The sequence below is a fragment of the Nannospalax galili genome, unplaced genomic scaffold (assembly GCF_000622305.1).
Source record: "Nannospalax galili isolate Female #2095 unplaced genomic scaffold, S.galili_v1.0 scaffold471, whole genome shotgun sequence".
Taxonomy (NCBI): Eukaryota; Metazoa; Chordata; class Mammalia; order Rodentia; family Spalacidae; genus Nannospalax; species Nannospalax galili.
This window is the reverse complement of record NW_008330333.1, coordinates 2,631,424-2,641,601: the sequence shown is the minus strand read 5'-3', so window position 1 is coordinate 2,641,601 and position 10,178 is coordinate 2,631,424. Positions and strand designations below refer to the sequence as shown.

The window sequence follows — 10,178 nt, the reverse complement described above, 5'->3', positions numbered from 1 at the left end:
TTTTTGGTCTTTTTTGAGACAGGGTCTCCCTATAGCTCCAGCTGTCCTGGAACTCAATATGTAGACCAGGCTGGCCTTGAACTCAGAGATCTGCCTGCCTCTGCCTCCCCAGTGCTGGGATTAAAGGCGTGCACCACCACGCCCAGCTTTTCTGTTCTATTTTTTCAGTCAAGGATCCATTCTGGACCCAGGCCAGCCTGGACCTCCTTATATATCCTTGGCTTGCTTCGAAACACTACTCTTGCCTCAGATTCCAAGTGCTAAAATTACAGACAAGAGCCATGCTTGGCATATAAAACTGTTGTTGATACATATGTATCACACAACAAATGTATAAGATAGTGGGGTCTTATGTACAGAATAGAAATCACTACTGCTTATTTTTTATTTATTTTTATCTTATGTGTATGAGTGTTTTGCCTACATGTAAGTCCACTTATGGCATGCAGTGCCTGTGGAGGCTGGAAGAGGGTGTCAAATCCCTTGGCACTGGAGTTAAAGACAGTTGTTAGCCACCATGTGGGTGCTGGGAACTGAACCTGGGTGCTCTGCATGAGCAGTCGGTTCTCTTTAACGGCTAAGCCATCTTTCCAGTCCCACTGTTGCTATTTTATTATGGAGGGTATATGTCATATTTTTATTCCATGCCAAACTGATGTTTTTAATTAAATATTTAATATTCATATATGCATATAATGTGTTTGGATCAAATCCATTCCCTCCCCTCCAATTCTTTCCCTACCCCCCTCATCCATTCCTGTTTTTTAAGACAGGGTCTCCCTGTAGCCCCAACTGGCCTTGAACTCACAGAGATTCACCTGTCTCTGCCTCCCGAGTGCTGGGATTAAAGGCGTGCACCACATTCCTTCTTATGGTTGAATAATATTCAATAGCATGGATTGTTAAAGAAAACCACTGCTGGACAGCAGTTAAGAGTTGTGAAACAGATATTTTTGGGGAACTTACTGCAATAGGGGATGAGTGAAAGAGGCTCAGCTCTGAATAAAAAAAAAGCAGAGATTTATATCCAATCATCAGGAAGGTGTTGTTGGTAGGGGGAACACTACTAGAGGGTTGGGTAATTCTTGAGTTAACTGACTTAAGATTCTTACTGAAGGCAGTAGCCTAACATTAGCTGGGAGATCAGGAGTTCAGTCAGATATCAAGAGAGGATGGAGATTTACTTCACAGGATTTCTGCTCAAACTGGGCAGTTTTGTTTTTTTTAAATAAATATTTATTATTTTTATTTTATGTATATGTGTGCATTGCCTGCATGTAGGTAAGTGCACCCGTGTTGTGCAATGCCTATGGAGGGCAGAGAGGCTGTTGGATCCCCTGGAACTGGAGTTATGGACAGTTGTTAGCTGCCATGTAGGTACTGGGATTCGAACCTGGGTCTTCTGCAAGAACAGTGTTCTTAACTGCTGAGCCATCTCTCCAGCCCCAAACTGGACAGTTTTAAAAGAGCTGCAGATGTCTAAAACTTGAAGTCTGGTTGAGAACAGGTTTCAGAAAAGACTGACCAAAGTCTGACAGGAGTCTGTCAGTTGCTTTTACTTGCTATTATAAATAAGAGCACCCATACCCTGAACATTTGTGCACATGCTTTTATGTGGATCTGTGTTCTTAGTTCTTTGAAGTATATTCCTAAGAGTGGAATTGCAGGGTTGTTGAGTTCATGGTTAATCTTTTGAGATCATCTGCCTTTACATTTGGACACATACTTTAAATGTCTTATTTATTCCTTCATTCCTATTAACAGAAGGCAGGATGTGATGATTCCATTTTGTAAGTGAGCAAACTGCCCTTACTACCCAACAATTAACAGCTACCATTTGTATTTGTATTGAGTGCTAGTTATGTGTCAGGCACCTTAATCAATTTTTTATTTTTTTTTTTTTTGGTCTTTTTGAGACAAGGTCTCCCTGTAGCCCAGCTGGCCTGGAACTGGCTATGTAGACCAAGCAGGCCTTGAACTCACAGAGATCCACTTAATCATTTTCTTAATTTTAAGCCATTCCATACTCCCAAGAGCCCTAAGACTTCCCTGGAACTGGAGTTATGTACAGTTGTTGGCTGCCACACGGGTGTTGGGAACTGAACCCAGGTCCCCTGCAAGTGCAGCCAGTGCACTTCCCTGCTGAGCCATCTCTCCAACCCCTTAGTTTTATTAGTTTTAATTGTGTGTGTGTGTGTGTGTGTGTATGTGCACATAAGTGTAGGTGCCCAAGGAGGTCAGAGGTGTCATATACCCTGGAATTGGGAGTCACAAGCAGCTATGAGCTTTCTAACATGGGAGCTGGGACCCAAACTACAATGCATACAAAACTACTGCATGCCTTTTTAACTGCTGAGCCATCTCTAGAGCCCCTCTAATGCTTTTTTACATGATTAGTAGAAAAATTTTTAGTTATATTATGTGCTGGCCTTCCAGCTTCCTAATTGCCTTTTTTGGTCTAAACTATTCTTCACACAGTCTTGTCAGAATGAGCCTATAAAAGTATCAGTTAAATTATATATAGTCAAATTGCATTTTGTGAGGTAGCTCTATTTTATGAAGCTACTATAAATACTTTAGTGAATGCTGAACTACTGTTTCACAGTGAGACCAAAATTTCGTTGAGTCTCAAAATTTCCTAGGATGAGTCAGTAAAACGGCTCCTGTGTGCTTGCTATCCAAACCTGACAACCTGGGTTCAATTCCCGGAACCCACAGGGTAGGACAGACCAGAACCAATCCCTACAAGTTGTGCTCTGATTTCCACTTGTGCACCGGACAAATAAAACTTTTAAAAAAAAATTTTTTTTTAAGGGAAACTCTTCAAGACTTTTAGATTCCACTTGTAACAAATCCAAACTCCTCTAGTGAATTGGATCCTGCTTACCTTCCAAGTGTCCTCACCTTGCGGGTCAGTCTTTCAGGTCTCACTCAAGCTGGTCCCTTTCTTCCTGCCTCACGTCCGTGCCTCCCCATCATCTCCTTTCCTAACTTCCCTATCCAGAGGTACCACCCATGATTCTCTGTTAAGACACCGTAAGGCTTTTGGTGGTGGCGGTGGGCATTTTCTGACTGATTTGCACACTGTCAGTAAGAACATAAGCTGTGCGAGGGCAAGTATGGGTCACAGCTTCACACACAGCGCCCTAACTCCACAAGTGTCAGTATTTGGGGAACACAGGCAGCCAGGGCAAGGTTGGTGCCCGTCCTTCCACCACACGCGAGTGCAGGCAGGGTGAAGGTGCGCTACCATGGCCCTCGGCACATTCGGTCCAGCCCTTCCCACAGCAGACAGGCCTCAGCCTCCCGTAAGCACAGCTCGCGCCCGCGCCGCGCCCGCATGACGTCACCCTGGCGCCTTACGTCCCTCTCAAGGCCCCGCCTCTCGCCGCGACGCGACACCAGAATCCTGGGCCTGCTTGCCAGAACCTACCCATCTTCTGCTGACAGGGCGCGACAGTTATGAGCTGAAGTAGCCGTTCCTTCAACTGCTCCCGTCCAGCTGAGGGTCCTCGTGGAAGACAAGTCTCTGAGCGTTCGAGTAAGGCTCCAGAGAGGACGCCTTCTCCAGCACCCGGGTCGGGGGGACTAGGCTTCAAAGCCCTCGGGTCCGCGTGACCTCCCCTGAGCCCCGCCCTCGCCATCGGGCAGTGCATGCCGGGAGGCTGAGGCCTCTGCATCTGGGAACGCTGAGGGCTCGCGAACTGACTACAATTCCCAGGAGTTTTCAGGCGCGGGGGCGTTGTGCGCGCCGGGCTCGCGGGTTGAGGGGCATCTCGGATCTCCGGGCTGGGCTCGCACCGGTCTGTGTGTTCCGTTGGCCTCGGGCGCCTGGATTCGGAGGTAAATAGGGCCTGGGTGGTGTGGTGGGGTCCGGTTACCAGGAGACGCTACGGAGAATCAGGGCAGCTAGGGATTTCGGTGTGACTGCAGCTGCGGGGCGGCGGGGGCAGCTTTTCAGGGCCGCGAGCGTCTGGGCCTGGAGTCCCGGGATTATCTGCCCCTGGGGCCTGGGCCAAGAGCATGATTCCTTCTCATAGCGCTTGTCTATGGCTCTGTAAGGGAAGGCTGTAGCTTTTTTCCTCCGGAGATGGAGGGACGGGGGTCGGCCGGTCGGTCGGGGAGGTCCCCGGGCCGAGCAACCCCACCGAGACCCACAGGGTGACCTTGGCCGTCCCGGATGATCCCGCCTCACGCTCCCTTCTGGCTAGCGGGTTGTGGCGAGGCTTTGTCAAAGCGGCGCTCCGGCAGGACGATTGGGAGGGCAGCGCTCTGGCCAAGCCGCACGCAATCCAGGACCTCGGTGGAGGTGGGTTCCCTGGGGCCTCTCAACCGGTGTCAAGGAAGATGGAGTGAGCAGCGTAGTATCCTCTGCATCAGAACGGCGTGGCGTTTCACCCAGACCCCCAGAATCTGAGTAGATAAGAGGGGCGAGCCCCAGGATTTTGCTTTTTATAAACTTCACCAGAAATTCTCAGGCACACTTGGGACTCAGACCCTCTTTCCCAGATGTGAGGATCCAGGGCCTTGGGGAGGGGGCATTCGATAGCTTTTTAATCAGTTTTGTATTTTACACTTTACTCTGGACGGGGCACTATCTAGACAAATAAGACCGTTCTTCTTGGTAGTTTGCTTCTTCCCTTGGGGGGCTGGCTTAAGTTGGTTAGGAAGAGTGCTCTGCTAGCCCTCTGCTCCTAATAGGAAAGGTATTTTCAATCACTCATTGTCTCAGAAGAACCCTCTACTCTGACAATTAGAAAAAAAATTCGAAGCATACAGAAAACCTCGAATTTTACAGTGAACATCCATGGACTACCATCTGGAATAAACAACATTGTCTTTTATTATGTATCCACTCAGTAGTCCATCTTATTTTCATTGGTTTATGCATGCCAAAAATATGGTGCAGTATATTTCTGTTCTTAGTTAAGTTTGCGTATCATTAGCTAGTCTTGGAATTCTTGTTGCGTATTGATTTTTCAACCTTGGATATTTTATAAAAGTTGGTCTGTCTCCCAGCCATGAAGATATAAAGGATTTGGGAGGTTTTCTTACAGGATGGGTTTTTAGAACCAGGGAAGACCTTTACATGGACTCTTAGAGGATTTAAAAACAGCTGGCCATGGATCTAGAATCACCTCAAGAACTGAAATGAGGAATGTGTGAGAAAGACTTAAGGGAATAAAACTGTTTTGAGAGGGAGAGAATGGAATGTGTCCCAGAGGCCTGATTGCCCCAGCAGATTATTCTGGCAATAATTAAAGTGAGTTGTCTGCTTGCTCAGCCCTTGGCCTTGTTCTCTTGGCTCTTTTTGAATATTATGTTTGCCCAGTTTGAATCTGCTGGTTTGGTGGGTGTTTTCTAAGCTCTGAACAGGGCTGGGGCATACATTTTGTATCCTCATGGTACTGATAAATTAGTTATAGATGTGAGTCCCATAGGTCTTCTTAGTACTTGGTTCCATAACTGCAAACACCAGATGTTACACACCCTATTCATTTGAAAGAGAAGAGACAGGCTCTGAAAATTGTTTGCTTCTAGATGCCGGGCGTGGTGCTCCAGGGGGATAACAAGCCAGACCTTGGGCCTGCCATCAGCTCCCTTCCCCTCTAGGCCCACCCACACAAATGCCAGTCTAGCAGACTCCTGAGCCTATGGCCCACTGTGTTTTAACCTGATGCTTCTGAGTCATCAGACAGCATTCTGGTGATATGATCCCAGGACAAGCATTTCCTAGACTTGGAGATGGAAGACCACATTGAAGGCACTTCTTTGTGACTCTGAAGTTGCATGACAAGCCATTTCCCTTCCCAGAACCTCATTCACTACATCTGAGTAAGGAACAGTACCCAGGCCAGATGAAGACCTGTATCTGCTGTAAGTGCTGAAAAGATTAGGATTCTTTGAAGTTAGTCTAAAGAACAACCAAAGCTATGTTAGTTTAGGTAAAGAAGTCCAACAAACAAGCACAGCAGTATACCCCTGTATTCCCAGCTACTTTAGGGGCTGGGTAGAAGGATCATTTGAGCCCAGGAGATTGAGTCAAGTCTGGGAAACTTAGCAAGACCTGCCTCCATTGGGGGGGGGGGGTTGGTAGTGTGTCCAAAAACATTGTGGTGCTCCCTAGGAAAGCAGTTGTGATACATTTTTTGTTGTTTTTGTTTTTTGAGATAGGGAGATAGGGTCTCCCTGTAGCCCCAGCTGGCCTAGAATTGCTATGTAAAACAGGCTGGCCTCGGTATCACAAAGATCCACATGCCTCTGCCTCCCGAGTGCTGGGATTAAAGTGTGTGCCACCATGCCCAGCACCATTTTTTTATAGAAAACATTTGACACCTTTTCAGCACTCTTGATTTGTGAGTGTTGTGAGTTCCTGATTGGTTTGTCCACTGAGTGATCCAGTTTGTCAGATCTTACTATAGGGTTCTCAAGGAGATTCAGTCAAAATCTCAACGTGCCTGATAAAAACTCTGAATGTGTTCAGTAAATACTAATTCAGTCTGAACTCAGATCCAGTTGCAGTGCCTGGGTTTTTCCTTCTAGAAGAAAAAGAAGCCAGAGCAAGTAGAAGTAAGTAGTAAAGGGTACAAGGGTTACTTCGTGGTGTTTGAAAAGAATTCCAGCCCCTCACTACTTGGCTGTTATAGTTCAGTGACATTAAGTACAACCGCCTTACAAGTTAGGAAAATAGGGGCAGGAGAGATGGCTCAGCAGTTAAGAACACTGGTTGTTCTTGCAGAAGACCCCAGTTTGAATGCCAACACCTACATGGCAGCTAACAACTGTCCATAACTCCAGTCCCAGGGGATCCCACAACCTCTTCTGACCTCTGCGGGCATTGCATGACATGGGTGTGCCCCGGCCTGTGGGATCTGCAATGGGGTACTCTGATCAAGTCTTGTTTATTGAAGCACAAGCATACAGTTAAATAAGAAGTGCAGACTGGACTGAATCATATCAGCCAGATAGCAAAGACCCAGGTGCACTCCAAGGGAGGAATCCACTGAGAGCAAGGCAGTTACTGGAAAAGAAAACAAGACCATAGGCGAAGGCCACGGGCTCCATCCTGTGCCTGCGAGAGTCTACTGATCATCAGAAAAAGGGCTATTTACAATAACTAGAGCAAGGCCGTGGACTACCAGCCCTGGCTATAAGCCAAGGTTGTGGGCACTTTCCCATGCCCATGGGAGGAGGGTGGACAGAATGGAAAGTCACCAACTCAGGTCTGTCAGCAGTTGTGAAGAAGTGGCTAAGACTCAGTTTCCCAATATACTGAGACGGCTCCCAACACGGGTGCACTTACCTACATGCAGGCAATACACGCATACACATAAAATAAAAATAACAAATTTTTTTTAAAAGGAAAATAGAATGAGATTTCAGTGCAATGCAGGGCCCTGTGTGCATTGTTGTTCCTTTGCTGTTCTCTCCTGCCATTCCATGAGGAAGTACTCTAGACATAGCTCTCCTGGCTGAGGAAGCAGCCAGAGTTTTTAAATAATGACAGAGCAGGCCTTCACATCCAGCTCTCCTAAAACAACAGGGGTTAAAAGACAAGACCAAGCAAATGGTGGCTTTCTTGGCTGTACCGTCATTACTGCTCATTGGAGCTGATTATGATTTTATAAGTAGTATTCTTTCATGTTTTGCATTTTGGCTACAAACAAAGGCACTTTCAGAAGAAGCCAGTGGGGTACACCTCAGCTGTGGCTGTGTTCTCGTTCTGATAGTGGGCGTTTGCGTTAGGAATAACATATGGTATCAAGTAAATCTCATGGACTCATTTATTAAACATATATGTACAGATGATTTGGAGAAGTGCAAGGTACAGTGGGATGGGGCTGGAGTGGATCTGGTAGGCTTGGGACATAGGTTTGAGCCCAGACTTTTCCCCTCAAACCTTGACCATTAGATGAGATGGTTGGAACAGTTTTTTGAACCACCAAGTTAGAAGGACTGGTCAAGGTTTAATGGAAAAAAAGTTTAGGGCTTTCCAAGAGGGTTCAACAGATACAGGCACTTGCCAAACCTCCATATCTGAGTTCAATCTCTGGGACCCACATGATAGAAATAACTCCCCTGGGTTGTCCTCTGACCTCCACATGCTTGCCATGGCATGTGCATCCATACACATATATAAATAAATGTAATTAAAAAAAAAAGTTTGGAACCGTTTTCAGCCATCTAGTTTAGTGACTAAAGTGTGGCATATTGAAATAGGACCCTCTGGATGGGAAGCCCTGCCCAGTAGTATCAGCCAAGCTGTGTTACCCATATTTTATGAGCTGTGGAGAAACTGCCCCCAAGCACCATCCCTAGCTGTGGGCTTGACTGGCAGACAGGGCCCTTGGGCACAATTTTCAAATTGCCCTGCTGAGAAGTGACTAATGCCCTGGGCTTAGAATTCCCTACCTGCCCATCCTGAAGGGGCCCACTCCACAGACCTCTTCTGATATCTACCACTGATTTCCCATCTTCTATAAATTCTTCTCAAGGGTTCCCACCTTGATTGCCTAAGAAAGTGCCTGACACATAGTAGGTGCTCAGTATTTGTTGAATAAAATCAAGTACTGTCTGTATTTCAGCCTTCTTGTCCTATGAGGTGAGCTGATCAGTTTTGAAGGCACAGGAGTGTGGTATATGTTGTACTCCTTTTCCCTGGCATTGCTGTTCTGAATGCAAAGTTGAATTCTCAGGTGCACAGTCATTGGATTAGGTTCTAAAGTCAGATGGTAGAGCAAAGACCTCATAAAGTCAAACTGCCCTTTAAAGTCCTTGAATATCCTGTGAGCTGTGCGAAGTATAAAGGGACTGCAGCCCAAAGAGACTGCTCATTCTGTGTCCCTTTTTCTCCCCAACTTGCTCTCACCTTGGGAAAAGCTAGAAGCTAGTCAGCAGTACTTGATTTATTCTGGGTACTGTGAAATCCATGTAAACAGGTGCAAAGGATGGGATTCCACTGGTAAAGCACTTTGTTGGGAGCATAAGACCTTACACACTCAAATGTATCTTGTTGCTCTGTTTTTTAAATTGTATTTTATATGTTCTGAGTGTTTTGTCTGCATATGTGTAGTGTGCCACATGCATGCAGTCAGAGTCCAGAGAGGGTGTCAGATTCCCTGGAATTGAGTAACAGATGGTTGTTAGCTACCATGTAGGTGCTGGGAACTGAACCCATGTCCTCTGTAAGAGTAGCCAGTACTCTTAACCACTGAACCATCTGTCTAGCCCCTGCTTTGTGTTGTTTTTGAGACAGTCTTATGTTCCTGAGGGTGGCCTTGAACTCCTGATCCTCCTGCTTGGATTATGGGCATGCAACACCATACCCAGCTTTAATTGTAATTTGGACATTTTGGAGAATATGCAGAAGAGGGCTGAGAATGCTACAGAAGTGTTGGGTGTGTGTCAGAACAGCTGGGTCCTGTCTCAGTGCTAACATTTCTGGGCTTCCAAACTAGCCACTCAGCTCCTCTTGTCTGTTGTTCCTTATCTTGCCCACTGTAGTCTCCAGTAGTTCATACAGCTCCTCCTGCCTTTGTTAATAAACATTCGACACCCAAATGAATGTTAGCTGAAACTTCAGATTTCATCTCTGATGTCTTTCCAGCCCCAAAAGGTGGTCTTGAGATGTGAGTCAGAGAAATCTACACATGACTAAAATGCATCCCCAAACATGACACACACTCCTATTTTCCCGAGGAGAAAATCCAAAGCAGTTCTCTAATCCCAAATACGAGGGAACATTCCTAGGGTCCCATGTCAACTTTGGGTAATAGCTATTTGGTTCAGCTTCCACATACTGTTTTATATAATGCAAAGAAAGTACTAGTTATGTTTCTATTCACTTGAAGTTCACACAGCACTTTGATTCCCACTCTTGTGGGCCTTTGCTGATGATATCTTTTCTGGACCCATTGCTCCACAAGGCAAGCTATTGGTGAAGGCTCCAACTGTGCCCCATGATCTGGCACATTCACTCAGATTTTGGGGTCACCTCTGCAGCACAGCTTCTTACTGCCTCTTAAATTTCTCTTGAGGGGCTGGAGAGATGGCTCAGCGGTTAAGAAAACTTGTTCTTGCAGAAGAGCTGGGTTTGAATCCCAGCACCCACATGGCATTTAACAACTGTCCGTAACTCCAGTCCCAGGGTATCCGACAGCCTCTTCTGACCTCTGTGG

At 46.3% G+C, this 10,178-nt stretch overlaps 1 protein-coding gene across 1 annotated transcript in view; it reads left to right on the top strand.

Annotated features, from left to right (window-relative positions):
• Positions 1-3,404: 3,404 nt before the first annotated feature.
• The window catches only part of Cdip1 (cell death inducing p53 target 1), a 20,104-nt gene continuing 13,330 nt past the window's right edge, over positions 3,405-10,178 (top strand). The window contains exon 1 of the mRNA XM_008846407.3: positions 3,405-3,843. The gene's annotated coding sequence lies outside the window, so the exon portion shown is untranslated. The remainder of the gene's footprint in view (positions 3,844-10,178) is intronic.